The sequence below is a fragment of the Carassius auratus genome, chromosome 3, assembly GCF_003368295.1.
Source record: "Carassius auratus strain Wakin chromosome 3, ASM336829v1, whole genome shotgun sequence".
Taxonomy (NCBI): domain Eukaryota; kingdom Metazoa; phylum Chordata; class Actinopteri; order Cypriniformes; family Cyprinidae; genus Carassius; species Carassius auratus.
Window position 1 is genome coordinate 7,891,768 of NC_039245.1, and position 14,843 is coordinate 7,906,610.

A 14,843-nucleotide genomic window follows, 5' to 3' on the forward strand; every position below is an offset into this window, starting at 1 on the left:
ATGATGCTAATATATTTATAACATGATTAGCATGTCGCTAGCTTGCTTTTAGCATGAATGGAGGGGAAAATCCAGCTTAAAAACACATAAAACCAGGTGATTCAGTAAAAAAAAAAAAAAGATATCAGCCAGTTTAAACCAGCTAAAACCAGCTGATTAACAAAAAGTCACAATTTTCTGAATAAAATATTCAATAGACAACTTAAATACACCATTAGTCTCATTGTAGAACAGTTTTCACCCCCTCAGTGAAAGTCTATGGAATTTTTTGGTGGTTTTGATAGTCTGGTTTACAAAAAGTGTAAGCTGGATCAGTTATAAAAAAAAAAAAAAATAGCACACAGAGTTTGGTAGTTATAGCTTTATTAAAGCTCTAGGAGTTAGTATAAAAAATTTGGCTCAGAAGTAAAAGAATAAGAAGCTTAAATAACAGATCAGTAGTTGGATTTCTCAAGCTAACATAATATATTAAAATTGAAAACAGTTACTTTAAAAGTTAATAATATTTCAAAATATTATTGTATTAACTGTATTTTTGATCAAATAAATCCACCCTTACTACAGTATATGTATAGTAATCTGTAGAAAACGTAATTCCAATACAATATAGAAAATACAGTGAATAAATAATAAATGCAATACAAAGCAGATGCATAGTGCAAGCAAAGGCATAAAACCATGCAAACACAGCAAAATCCTGTTTAGAATATATCTAATTTATGAATATAGATTTTCACAATATGAAGTGTCAGCATTCAAACACTGCCTGTGCATCCGTATAAACATAATATATTTTATTGAGGATAACATTTTCTTCACTCTCTTTTTTAATCCTGTGCCTTTTGTTGTTCTTTCTTTCTCATTTCTCCTGTTTCTCTCTCTCTTGGCAAAGTTGTCCATCTGGATTTGTTTGCATGAGACTGAGGGGCACCTGAACCAACAACCTGTCTGATGAGCATCAAGAACGGCTGCCTGCTCTGGCCCGCTCATCTGTTTAAACTCACACACAAACTCTCCCTTCAGATAAAAACGAAAACAAAACAAACAAACAAACAAAAAAACCTTGTGCCACTGCCTAGAGAACCATTTATAACGGATCATTTCCAAACTGTCAAACATCTGGGAAGATTTTTATTTTAAATCTGAATGAAGAAGAAAAATGACAATCATGATCAGTGGTGCAGATTTCATGTAATCAATTAAGGATGAGTGAAAGAGAAGGTCTGTGTTTTGTTCTTTGCCCCACCTTGTTAGACTTGTGTTCCTAGTAAAAAATAACCAGTCTATATAGAATTGCTTAGATATTTTCTTGATATACCGTATTATTAACACCAAATAATTAGATCAATGGATTATTTTTTTTATCAGTTTGTCTTCTTTTAATTAGCACAAATATAGTTTTGTATTTCTTTTTTGAACTTAATACCTATAAAAACGTACTTACAGACTGTGAGTCAGAACAACCGGCATTGTACTCTACTCTTCCTGGATCAGGAAACAGTCCTCCATAAAATTTGCTTCACACATCTGAATATTTGGGTTGAACTGTTCTGGAACAGTGTTGTAAATACAACTTAATCACTGATCTAGTTTTAGTTGTGTCCCACATCAACTCTGACCTGCACCAGTCACTTTGTGCAGCACTGGTCTGCTCACTACCTCACCTCATTCAGCTACCTCTTCAGTCAGTTTAAATAAAGAACTGTTCTCTGAGCTTTTTGTCAGTTTCAATCAGTCTGAATAAGCACTTTTGCACTACAATTTTTTTATCTGTACTGTTTGTTTACTTCACTGGTTTGCACTCTGTCTGCCATTTGCCTTTTGCTGCTTTATTTAACTGTATTTTATTTGTATTCTTATTTGTGTAGTTTGTGTTTTATATTTAATCTGTATCTATTTCTATTTTTATGCTCTACTGCTAGTGTTATCTGTATGCACCAAGGGTCTGAGAGTAACACAATTTCAATTCTCTGTATGTATGTGCTGTACATGTGGAAGAAATGACAATAAAGCAGACTTTACTTGAGTTTACTGAATGGTCAAAGGTCTTATTGATTTGAGCTTATACACTTTAGTTTGTGACTGGAAAAAGCATTATTTGTGGATAATTTGTCATTATTCACTCAAAAACTGAGATTCGTAATGCTCAGATCAGTGATGCCTACAATCAATCAGTTCCAAAAAGAAATACAAAACCCAACTAAAAGAAAAGAAGTTGACAAAAGATTGAATACAAGATTAAGTGATAATACGGTTGTAACGCAATAAAATTTCTAATTACGGGAAGAAGGAGGCGGGAACTGGCGGACAATCAAATAAGACTTTGATAATCAAAGTAATTAAACACAAAACAGCATGGCAGCCCCTCACGGCCGACTGCCGCGCACAAACAAAATCAAAACACAAACTAAAATCCAGGCCTGGTCCTCTCTCGTCCTTCACTGTGGTCGCTCCTGTTTTATATCCTTCCATCTCCTCCGTGGGACTCGAGACCGGTGGGTCGAGCAGGTGTTACTCATTTCCAATCACTCCACCGGCCTCGCACTGTTCCCACGGCTCTCTGCCCTGCCCTTCTCCTCACAGCGGTATGATAATTAGGGCTGTCAACATTAGCATGCAATTAATTTTACAATCTTTAACACGTTAAAATAATTTTGACACAATTTTTAAAGCAATTCAAGCAATATTACTGAAGCACAATTTTTATACTGACCCTATCCCCTTGCAATCAGATAATTTTAAGCTGCTAAACATAAATATATAGGCTGCAACGATATATCAGACGGCCACTACTTTTGTCCATACAGTTTAAGTCAATGAGGCACAATGCAATACTGTGTCCCCAGAGATTTTTATTGTATGGAGAAAAAAAAAAAAAAGTAAGACATTTTCAAAAGACTTTCTTTTGTGTTTCAAGGAAGAAAGAAAGTTAGACAGGTCTGAAGGTTTGAAACAACATGAGAGAGAATGAATTCATTCGACCATTTCTGAGAGAGAAATGACCAGTTTGACCTGTTTGAAAAACAATAAAATTATTATAAAAAATAGGAGAACATGGCTGTAGACTGATCTCTGTAACTGAGTATTCCCAGCGAGGTTTCTCCCTCTGTGGGCACAGCTGGCTGGCAGAAGGTGTGCTTTCTGTGGCGGCAGCAACCGCCGCGCTCCATATGACACACTGTGACATCAGGCTAATCAGCTTCAGCTGTCTGACATGGATGTGAAAGTAGATGACAAACCCAGCGACACACTAATAAACGCGTGTTTACGTGTGTGTGTGTTTGTGTGTGTGTGTGTGTGTGCAAATGCGGTAAAACGAGCCGAGACGCACTATATAGAGATTGTGATGGAGTCAAACAGTTTGAGAGATAGAGGGACCAATGAGGAGTGACAGATGGAGAGAGCAAAAGAGATAATCTTTTTTCTCTCTGAGCACAGGCTGAGAAAGATATGCTGAAGCTGAGATTTGAGACTGAGGGTCTTGGAAAAGGAAAATAAATATTGAGAAAGATGCAAAATCTAGAGGAGGGGTTTTCAACAGGAGAACGGTGTGGTGTCGAGATTCAGGAAGAAGGGTTAAAAGGTGCGAGAAAGTAAAGGTGCGAGAGGTATGGCATGAGTAGACACCTAATGAGCTCACAGTCTGCCGAAACACACACACATACACACACACACACACTTCTACTGCACGGCTCATCTCTCCCACTTTTCCAGGAAGTGACATTTTTCTCTGCCTCCTGTCAGCTCCTGTCTTTAAGTGATTTTCCTTTACAGTTTTGTCGCTGTGGTGCACAAGTGAATGAATGAGGGGATGCGAGCACTGTGTTTGTTTTTCATTTAACATTTAGGGCGATTGTATGATTTTTTACTGTTTTATCCATCCGTGGATTTATTGATACTCTGCTCAGTGTTTGTACAGAAATTCAGTGGTTGACATTTTGAGAGGAGGAGGATAAATAAGTAGCCTATATGACATGAATATATATAGTACTGTATATGCATATAAAATGGATCCCTGCATGCAAATTGTATCATATAATTTCTGTCTTGAAGAATAACTAGAATAACTGATAGATAAGTACTGTAAATAAGATACTCAAAGTTTTGATTGAGACTTTTCACTGTTGTTTTGCTGGAGAATGGAGGTATAGACGTGCGGTTCTTATTTTGATTGTCATGTCTGTGTGGTCACTGTGGTCCAATTCTGCAACTGTACAAAAGACAAGATCTGCTGTTATTGTCCCATGTCTTCTCCTTGTAGTCTCTCTGTGGCCTGTGCTTCTTTTTATCTATACTAATCATTTACACATTCCGCCAGCATTTTTTTAATTTTTATTTCAATATCAATCACAAACTCTCTCTTTTTCCTCTTTTATGTAGGCTTTTATGTCCCCATGCCCTCTAAAGACCCCGTTTGGCTTGGTCTTTCCTCATTTTCTCCATGCTTTCTCTGTGTTGTTGAAGTGCACTTTTCATGGGAGAGATTGGTCTTTGACTGGGATATTTATGATAGCTCACTGTCATACTCATGGGGAACATATTATTTTCCAAATATTATTTGCTTAACTTGTGCAAAAGTGTTTGTAAGGGTGTTTTTTGAGTATTTGGGGCAACAGTGACAGTCCTAATTCATTTGGTACCCTAGGTGAGATCAGACATGACATTATTGTCACATGTGTTTAAGATTGTCAAGCAAGAGAATGCAGGTCCAAATTCTAACTTGATTTGTGGCATTAAATTGTAATGTTTTTGAATTTTTTTTATATTTATTTTTATTCTATTTTTGTTATAATGGCTCTATGATAGTAAACCTCTTCTGTTCCACACCACACACACACACACACACACACACACACACACTACCACACACATACACACACACACACACACACATTGACTTACATAGTAATTCCCCCGTATACTATAGAAGTCAATGGCTGCTGTAAACTGTTACAAACATTCTTCAGAATATATTCTTTTGTGATAAACATCTGAAAGAATTTCACACAGCTTTAGAACATCTTGAGTAACTGATCATTCAATTCAATTCAATTCAAGTTTATTTGAATAGCGCTTTTTACAAATCAAAGCAACTTTAAAACAAAAAAAATATGCTTCTACAATATTTAGTAGTAGTTTATGGTGATGACTGTCAGTTTGTGCACGTTTGACAGGATTTTTAGAAAAAATTAATACAGACTATGAACATTATTAATATTATTAATTAATAATTATTATATGATGCAGTCACACTTGTAGCAATATTTGTTAGCATGGGTTAGCATGGGTGAACTATCCCTTTAAAATTCTGTTGGTGAATTGTACCACTTATAATCAGCTTCTGTAGATGTTGCCTCATTAAACACTTAAATCAGTGAGTTTAAGCTTGATCACTGCTCTGTAATTAAGAATGACAACATGGTTGTCATGGGAGCAAGAACTGTGCAGGCATCGTCAGTAGAAATAAAAGGTGAATATTCCCTTCTGTTGCTCAATATATCTAACAGAGAGGGTTTTATTTATTTATTTGTACGTTTATCTTGAAAACCTGAGACAATTACACATCATAGACTTCCTCCTCTTTCCAAAATAAAATGTATATGTAAAGTTTGTTGACATAAGAAACATAAAGCCAGCCCTCATTACCATTTGTGTGTGTTAGTTATAAATACCATACTTTAAATGAATTAAAGTGTTTGCTCTGTTCTAGCCACCGCGGTACTTTCTAAATAGGCTGAGAGGACCACAGAGACAAGAGGTGATAATGAAGATGTCTTATTTTAATACGTTCATTAATTTATCATGTGTTACTGTGTTCCTGGTTGCTGTCTTATATATAAAGAAGCACTTTAACACATTGACCTGCTGCTCAGATACATTAGAATGGGAATTGCATGCACTTAGAAAGTCTATTGACCATGAAGAATAACGAAACCTTCCTGTTTCTTATTAAATGTATTTCATTTTGAATGCAGCGTTATATGTAGCAGGTTTGCAGGTGTATGGGAATACTGTATGTCTCAACTACTGTGAAGCTTTAAAGTTAACATGAAACCAAAACTGATGCTATTCACTTAATTCATGCATCCTGGTGTTAAATGTGCACATTATTTTGAGGGTCAATATCACTGTAGGGTGCATTTTGGTGTACTGTACATAAATAACTTATTTGCCATGATAACATAAAAATGACTATGAAAGGGTGTGTTATATTAAGCATAAGTTTTTATGTTCATAACAAAAGCATTACTTGGCTCTTTAGATGCATTGTCCACCCTGTAGCCATAAAACATGCCAGAATTGATTTGAATGCAGTATTTTGTAAGTTTAAATATACCAAATTTAAAGTCAAAATTACCTCCTCTCCTAGGTTCAGAAACGGTCATCCATAAAAATGCATTGCTGTTTTGTTGAAAGTAATCTTAAAGATTCCTGAATGCATCTGCTTTCGGAAGGCCAAATAAAGTGCTTTTGGTTTCACCTAGATACACACAGTATCTCTCTGACACGGCTGCTTCAACACTACCTGCGGTTACTGAAACCACACCTTCTTTCTTTGCATGAACATTTGGGCGGAATTACGCAATTATTTCCACATAGTGACATAGACATGTGGGGGCGTGTTTGAATGAGCTGTTTTAGGGGGGCATGGCAGATAATATCTCTTTGGATTTGAGACTTTAGTATTTGCAACTTTACAGATCTTCTTTATGCACCAAGAGCTTGTAACACTCCAAAGAGAAAGGAACCATTGAAATTGCATCATATGACCCCTTTAATGCTTCATGGGGCATGTAAACTGTATAAATGAATTTAAGGTCAGTAGGTTAATTGTAAAAAACAAACAAACAAAAAAAATCCTACATTTATACATACTTATACATATCCTTTCTTTCTGTAGCTCTGACTGCAGAGCATGGCAGTTACAACGCCAAGGTCTTGGGTTTGATTCCCAGGGAAAGAAAGAACTGTCTTGCAAACTCTCTAGTCTTGCAAAATGCATAACTGTTCGACATAAATTTGTTTTTAAACAAATCTTATCCTGGTATCAATGATATTATGGGCGAATTCCTTCAACACTGCCCAAGACATTATTCAAAACTACCTGCATTCTCCACCAAGATGAAGCTCGTTTTATGCTTTCTTTTTAGGCTTTTATGCTAATTTTTATGTTTGCAAGCATCTTACTCCATCTGTATGTGTTTTCATGCAGGCCGTTCTACATAATAGGTATAATAAAGCCATCGCAAGAGCATCAGTGTGACAGAGCAGGAGAGAGAGAGACTGTTTATAGGACTTCTGGAAGGACAGGCGTACAGTTCTCCCCTGTCTCGTACAGCTGGGCTGTCTGACTAGACCAACCTCATATAGTCAGGGACAAATGAGTGCTTCTCTTTTAATTAGTGCAAACATAAGGAGGCAGTCACCTTGTCACTGCTGGGATTGAATCCAAACTGTGAAGCCAACAACATTAGAAGGGGAGGAGGATTAGAGGCTGAAGAACACTGCAAGGGCCACTGGGGTTAAGAATGATTGGGGCTGGTGAAGGAACAGAGAGGGCAAGTATATAGATATAGGTGGTTTTAGCCATGTTAAATGTTAGGGAAAAGGTCAAGTAGCATTTGTAAGGCCTTCTTTGTGATATGTAAGGGTATCTGAAGGGTGTTCAGAGGTTGAATGGTCCTGAGTCCTGAAGGACTGAATCATTCGGGACTCTGGGAAATCAGTGATAATTTGTCGAGGGGCAATTTTTGTGGAAATTAGCAGATTTTATGAATCACCCACTTTAAAGCTGGTGCAGGGAGATGAGACTGTAGTTGGTTTCGAGGAAAATGGCCTGGGGAGAAGAAAGAGCTAGCATAGTATTCTGAGTTGCAGTTAAAAGGTTGCTTAGATTCTCAGATAAATCATTTATTTGTTGCCAAATCTCTTTATTGCTTACACTTGGATCTTTCACCTAGCGCATCCTTGTTTTGTCTTTTACACGTTCTCTCTAATAAACACAAGCATGCACACAAATGGACATTTACACATACTGAAGCACATCCGCTAATCCTCTGGGGTTTAAGGCTTGAGCAGGTGATGGATGGGACTGGTACTGTACATCCAGGTTGGTATTGTTCCACTGAGACTTCAGTGAGTATGTCCCTGGCTGTGTGTGTGTGTGAGAGAGAGAGAGATTATACATCCTTTCCTTCTGTGCCCTAAAGAGCAAAACAAACATACCTGTGCCCCTTTCGTACTCATCACTGCCCTCTCTGTTCTGTATGTTGAACTCTACATGACCTTCTGCCCATGTCCCATGCAAGCATGCATGCACACATATGCATTCGTCCACAAACATGCATTTAAACATTTCTAATGAGATGGTCATTCTCTTTTAGTATATGAATGTCTTTTTTCATCATGCATGTACATTTATATGTTTTAGGATAAACATACAAGTGTGTACATGCACAAATATGTATAGATTTAGAATGTATCTCTTAAGAATGCCTTCCTGCAGAGGTCCTGTAAATAGCTAGTCCTGCAATATATCCAGGACTAAATTTACATGGGTAACAAAAAGTACTTACCAAGTTCACCCAAAAATGAACACTGTGTCTAATATATATATATATATATATATATATATATATATATATATATATTTAATTGCAATTTGTGTGAGCTATGTGATGTTTTTTCTGCTTACCCCCTGGGCATCCAAGATGTAGGAGACTTTGTTTCTTCAGTAGAACACAAACTGAGATTTTTAGCTCAAACCTTTGCAGTCTGTCAGTCTTCTAATGTAAGTGGATGGGAATCACAGCTAAGACATACAATAAAAAAAGAAAATAAAAACATACACAAACAAAACCAAATTAAACCCTGTGGCTTGTGACAATACACTGATGTGTAAAGACACAAAACAATCTGTCTGTGCAAGAAACTGAACAGTATTTATATCTCTTTTTTATTTTATTTTTATTTTAGGGGGGCTATCCCTTTAATGTTGTTCCAAACCTGTATCACCTTCTTCTGCTGTGGAACTGTTTATTGAAAGAAGAAGAAGAATGTTGGTAACCACACAGTTATGGTCATGATTAACTTTTGCATTTATCATATGGTTGTATCCTATTACACGGCTGCAAGCCTTCCATTGTAAAAAAAAAAAAAAAAAGTAATTGTAGGTTTGCAATAAAGTGAGGGTGAATTTAATTTTTTTGTTGAAATGTCTTATTAACTGTGTCACCAACCCAACGCTAGTCCACTTGTTTAGAAATCCTTTAACAATTTGTATTTCAATCGATAAAAAGTCTGTTAATATTTTTGTCTCTCCTCTGATCGTTGGTTTATCATGCAAATGAAACCAAACTTCTTGTTCATGTCCTTTTAGGACATATTTTTGATGTAAACAAATGATGACGCATCATTTGAATATCTACTCTAAATTTGCTAACTAGGGAGCATTCAGACTCTTGAAGTCTTGACTTCTTACAAGGCGTGCAAGAACACATTATTACTGTAAGTAAGTAAACTGATTAAAACAGCAGTTACGGTCTTTTTGAATGCATGTTTGAGGAAAATCATCCCTCTGTGCCTCCTGTGACGGGCCGCCGCTGTCGAGAATATCCCTTTCAAACATCGGTGTCTGGATAAATGTCACAGCATCATGAAAGACGTTTTTCATTCCCAAACATTCTTCATGAGCTCTTTAATGTTGCCACAGTGTTAACTACTGACTGGGAGTCTTAGTGGCCGTGATGGTGACTAAAATAGAGAGGGAGAGACGTAGGGGAAGGAAGTTTGTCAGAGGAATGACAAGGTTATGAGAAGGTGATGAATATGAGGCAAGTATAATGTGACGGCTGATTTAAATTAACAGCCAGCCAAAGTGTCTGTGAGCTAATGCCTGAGCAGTTAATTGAACTCCTGGTGACAAGGGCGGGGATGAAGGAGAGAGCAGGGAGCGTGAGTGTATGAGAGCCAGAGACAGGGGCTGTAATAGGATAAAGAGATATTCAGAAAGGACACAAACAAATGACTAATTAATCAACGTGCAGTACATGGAGAGATTCAAAAACAAATTTAGAAATCATGTTTCTCTTACCAGTGTTACAGTTTTCAAACAACTGGATAAAAAAAAAAACTCAATTCTGTGTAGAAAAATATACTTTATAAGAAATAAACATTTTTAATAATGTAATGATAATAATATTTTTCTCCCAGTGGAACTTAATTCAAAGGTTTATTTTTCTGACCCTATTCCCCCAACTCAACAAGACTTAACATCGTCAGTTTGTCAGTTAACATGTCAGTTTGCTTATCAAGTAAATGTAACACATTTTGTATTTTGAATGTCCAATTTTCAATTATATTAGACAACGTTTTTACTCAGAAAATGTACTAAAAGACTGAAAGGTCTCTCCCGGAAGAATTTTATAATTTGTATCATTGATTAAACTGAGAGATTCTGTGTGGTTTTTATTAGTACTATTGTTTTGTTTTTTGTTTTGTTTTTTGTATAGTGATTTGCTTGTTAAGGAAATAAATGTTATATTATTGTAAATGATGAATTGAATTGATACTGTTAATGTTGCCATGAATATTGTCATGAATAATAAATATCAAGTAAGTGTATCTTGACTTACAGTAAAGATAAAAAGAAAGTTTAGTTATTTTATTTGAAAGAAAAGACAAATACATATATATATATATATCTGCAATCCAAATTGTCCCAGGTACCCACTGGAATCACTGCCCCGATGCTTGTCTGTGTCTCGTTTCAAGTTCTCTGCCATTTCCAAATATTTGTTCATCCTAATAGTGTCACTGAGCACGAATGCTGGAGTTTTGGATAGAGGAGAGATTTGATTTATGTATCAAAAGAGAGACTGAGTGAAAGAGAAAAGGATGGGCAGAAAGATGAGAAATGATTATTTACGTGACCTTTTTTAACTCAGTGACGACGACTCAGGTTTTCTACTTATCATCCTGAATCACACAGTGCATGAGAGAGACACAGACAGCTCTGAATGAATCTGTGTGTGTGTGTGTGTGTAGGCTCATGTGTGTGTTTGTGTGAGAGAACTTTTTTGCTGGTGCTGTTTGATAAAATCACATGAAAGCTGAAGCATGAAAGCATGTCAGTGGAGACATGCTGACAAACAAACAGACAAAAAGATGGAGTTTCGTTTGAGAAGTGAAAGGGGTAGAAAACAGAAGGACAGGACGAGGAAATGGATTTGCTGACCAAAACAATTGTATATAGGATATGTAAAAATCCTATAAAAAGGTCCTAAAACTAGAAAGAAGGCTATCACCATGCATACATTTAATTAGATAACAACATTTTAACTTAAGTGACATTTAAGGATGTGATATACATTTTTCTCACAACTAACTCGACTTTCCTGAGCTATTTCTGTAATTGCTTTTAACCAACAGGATTTTAGTGGATGTGCAGTATGAAGTCAGTTTCCCTCAATAACTGCAGTGCTGTCTCAGCAACCTGACCGTGGCACACTGACCGTCTGATGCATATTGCTCACAAAACCGGCAAGGACTCTCTTAATCTGGCAAACTCTAATTTTAGTGGTAGTAAGGCCACACAGGTTTTTCTGTCAGTCCAACTGGGAACAAAGATTTGAGGTTCTGGGTTGTTTACAAGGTACTGCATCGGGACGATGAGAAATTTTGAGGGTTAAATTATCACTGGATTTTGCCTGTTCAGAGTTTTATTTAAGCCACTTTGTAGCAAGTTTTATATACACTACCATTCAAAGGTTTGGAGTTTGGTAAGATTTTTGAATGTTTCTGAAAGCAATCTAATATTGCTCACCAAGGCTGCATTTATTTGCATTTCTTAAAATCTGTAATATTGTGTAAATATTATAAAAAAAAAAAAAAATCATTTTCCATTTTAAAATATTATCTTTAACAGTACAGAGATCTGTTTTGGGAAATGTTTTGCCTGAATTGATTAATGAATGAATGAATGAATACATGCATGCCACTCTGTCCTAAATTTTTAAATTCATATATTTTTATGTGTGCATACGTGTCCACATTCTGGAACATTTCAAAGGTAACATAACGAAATCAAATGCTTTAATGTTCTTTTAAAACCAGAAATAAGAAGTGTAAATCACACTGTACATTCTAAATATCATAGAAAATCTGGAATGGTGAATGCTTTGTGTTTGAGAGTCGTTTCTCACAAGCACCCGTACAATTAGCACACAAGGCAAAGTGCAGCATATAGCAACTTATTCCAATTGGTTCCTAGGAGGGTTTCACTTGCTATGGTACTCGGCTGTGCTGATGACTTCGTATGCAGGTCCATTCGTTACAGCTGAGAACCACATTGCTCTATTGACACTGTTTATGCTAAGAAAGCACAACAGATTTGTCTACAGTCTAAATTACTGTATGAGTCTTAGATTACAGCTGCTGGAAGAGAAGGAGAAGAAAGCCGCATGATCAGGGGAACCAGGTTTAGCAAACACCTATACATAGGCACAAATTAATGCGCGCGTACTCCTGGAAGAACACAGAGGTGGATGAACATATATCTTTTCACCACCTTTCTCAAACACACACATACTCACCCACAGAGCACATGCAGCCCATGGAGAGATTTAGGAAGCAAGATGGTAGCAATTAGGGAAATGATTAAATATCCATTCCTTGTTGTTTAAATTAAAATCTAATCCTGTGCAGTTAGAGGGGAAAATGGATGCCTGATATGAACACACAAGCACATGTGTGTTTCTGCATTTCAGTGACCCAAAGAGCTTTGCAATGAAGTAATAGAATTAACTGTGAAACACAATTAGCTGATTCAAGCTCATCCACGGAACAAAACTGCTTACGTGGTGTGTGCACTTCTGTGCACATGCATGCAGATTTTTATGCATGTCTGAAATTCAGCTTGAGCTCAGCTGGATAGATGGGGCTTAGGTTTCCTTGGAAGCGGAAAAGAGTGGCATGTGTCTCGAGTTTCTTTTGCAGGTGTCTGTTGAGCTCTTTGGCCTCATAAAGTAGAACCAATAATGGTTCTGTAACCTGTTGCCAAAAAAAAAATTTTTTGTAAGTAAAAAATGTAATTTATGGTGATCACATTTGATTATATATTCCTTAAATTGTTTTGCAATATTGTAATACCTAAACCGTTTTCATGTGGATTTTTTTTTTTTTTTTGTCTTTCCAGAAACCAAAGTTGGCAATACATTTTGTTAAATGTTTTATGCTACATAAAAATTAGACGATTTTTTTTTTGGTGTTTAAAAGAGGCACTGGAGGAGAATGGTGGACTGTGTAGTGATTGTGATAGTGGTTGTTTTATTTGTGTTTCTGATGTTGTGTGTGTGTGTGTAGGGGTTGATGACAGTCGGAGTGCTGTTTTAGCCAGAGGTTGTTCTAATGGCAGCAGTGATCTGGAGCTAATGGCAGAAGCTCTGAGAATGGAACGGTGATGTGAGCCATAGACATGCTCTGTCACAGGTGAGGAACACGGCTACTGCCATCAAGCTCCAAAGAAAAGCCCCCTGTGTCTGTCACTGAAAAGTCAATTTACCTGCTACGTCTGAGCATGTGGGATTAGAAGAGAGGAATGAGACCCAGAGCTAGAGAGTGAGAGAAAGCAGGGGAAAAAAGCCATTAAGTCTTACAAGGGCCTGAGGTCCACTTTAGTTTAATAGTTTTTTACCCTTGACTTTGTTTTACACACACACACACACACACACACATAGATGCACTTACTTTTTCTGTACCCCAAGTGTGTTCATGGTCCTGTTCCATTTTCCAATCCCTCCCCCATCTTTAAACACACACACATACAGAGCCACATACACAGAGCTTTACTGCGGAAAGGGATATAACTGATTAAAATGTGCATAATTATCAGACGGCTTGCTTTGGGTCTCAGATCTCAGTAGGATCAGAAATTCTGAATCCTGTTATAAACCAGGCATGCATTGTAGCCTCAATCTCTCTGTGTGTGTGGGTGTGTGCGCGCACTTAGGTAAGTTTTTGCCTATAGTTTGGGAAGGGAAGGTTGGATTAATAAATGTGTACAAAAATTTTGATCACGGAAAAAAACTGTTTTTTGTGAGGCGTAGGGTTAGTTCTCAGGCTCTCAACTTTTTTTCTTCTTCTCACCTTCTTCTCATCCAGTGATAAAGTGTTTGTGTGTGTGAGCAAGACTGATAACATACAACTCAGGCTGGTTATTTTGGGATCTTGTACTTGAATGAACAATAGGTTTAATTAACTAATAATTATGTGAATTATTTTTATTAATATGCACAGAACTTAATTCTGATAAAAAAAAAAAGCCCACCTAATTCTTTACACATTCATAAACACGTTAATTTTCTTTTTAATGCTGTTCAAGTGTAATGAATTTGGAGTATCCTAAATGAGCAGCTGCGTGCTAGAGGTTACTGGTTTGCATAAACTTTCTCCATATAAGGGCTGTCCATACAACATTTCTTTAAAAGCCTGTTATCACTCTAAGCCAACATATGACGCTCTCTGAAGATGTGCTCGTCTCAAATCATGCGCAGCAAGATCTTCAAGCAATGTGAAGGGTACCATCCTTAAAAAGAGTTTCAATACAATTAACACTATCTCATTCAGAATATAGACATCTTATTAGCCATCTGAATATACACATATTTGTGATTTTATGCAGAGGAAGTACATGCATATCTATGTTTTTATGCAGAAGAAGTGCATGCATTAAAATAGCTGCTCTGACTCACTCACTCACTTCTGTTCTGGACACTGATGCATGAGGAGCCCCTCTCTACTTTTAATGAGCGCAGAGAAACACACACACTAACACTCTGACAGAA